Below are 1,077 nucleotides of genomic sequence, written 5' to 3'. Positions count from 1 at the left end.
AGCCTTGATTGTATTGGACAAAAGGCTTTTGCTGGACCTGGTTCCCTTGAACTGTTAATGAGTAGATTTGGTCTTGAGAATTAATAACATTCGAGTTACGGTATGACAGATTTGGATTCAGCTTGTAGTTGTTGTACCCTTTGTTTTAACCTCCTTGGTTGTTTATGTATTTCACATCCTCTAGCTGAACATTCTCCCCATCTTGTTGTAGAAACTGCTCTTCCTCTGAGATTGCATGAACATGCTGCTGCTGGTTGAGGAGCTTATCGTGCTTGTCATTGAGGGCTTTCATGTCCCTCTTGTACTTGGCATCTTCCTCTCCAGTAGATCGCATAGTGCGATCTTACTCCTCATTGTAATGCCCATCAGATTGAGCCAAGTTCTCCACTAGATCCCAACCTTCATCAACATCCTTGTTGAAGAAGTTACCATTGCTTGCGGTGTCCAGCAACATCCGTATCTTAGGGACCACTCCTCGGTATAGTGTACTTAGCAATGAAGCCTTGCTGAAACCGTGATGAGGGCATCTGGTAGTGTATCGCTTGAAACTATCCCAAGCTTCACTGAACGTTTCATTGTTCTTCTGAACAAAGCTGGAAATGTCATTTCGCAGCCTTGCGGTTCTGGAGTTGGAAAAGAATTTGGCTAGAAACGCCTTCTTGCACGCTTCCCAAGTGGTGATGGACTCCTTGGGGAGTGATTTCTCCTAGATGTGTGTTTTGTCTCCCCAAGAGAATGGGAAAAGCCGGAGTTTGAATCCATCTTCACTAACTCCATTAATCTTGGTTTGGCTACAGAGCCTATCAAACTCATCCAGATGGTCCAATGGGTCCTCCATTGGCAATCCATGAAAATTGTGGGTAGATGGAGCATCTCCTGCTCCTATGTTGGTCCTTGCTTGAGGAGCTGGTGGACCGTTCTGATTATTCATTGTCTCCTCAATTGTTGCTGGTTGCGGTTGTTGAACTTGTTGTTGACGGGGTAACCTTGGTCTGTCGATGTTGTCGATGAAAGGACTCAAGTTCTGGCTAACTTTGGATCGTGTTTGCATGCACAATCAGCTGACCGAGCGAGTAC

The 1,077-nt window shown here is 45.2% G+C and overlaps 1 non-coding gene across 1 annotated transcript; it reads left to right on the top strand.

Moving 5' to 3' along the window:
• Positions 1-509: 509 nt before the first annotated feature.
• On the top strand, positions 510-616 carry LOC147945740 (small nucleolar RNA R71). Its single transcript, XR_015597870.1, has one exon. It is a non-coding gene; the product is annotated as a small nucleolar RNA R71 (small nucleolar RNA).
• The last annotated feature ends 461 nt before the right edge of the window (positions 617-1,077 follow it).

The sequence above is a fragment of the Camelina sativa genome, chromosome 4 (assembly GCF_030686135.1).
Source record: "Camelina sativa cultivar CO46 ecotype springtype chromosome 4, ASM3068613v1".
In the NCBI taxonomy this organism is placed as follows: domain Eukaryota; kingdom Viridiplantae; phylum Streptophyta; class Magnoliopsida; order Brassicales; family Brassicaceae; genus Camelina; species Camelina sativa.
Note: the sequence above shows the minus strand (reverse complement) of the source record. Positions and strands in the feature narration are given on the sequence as shown.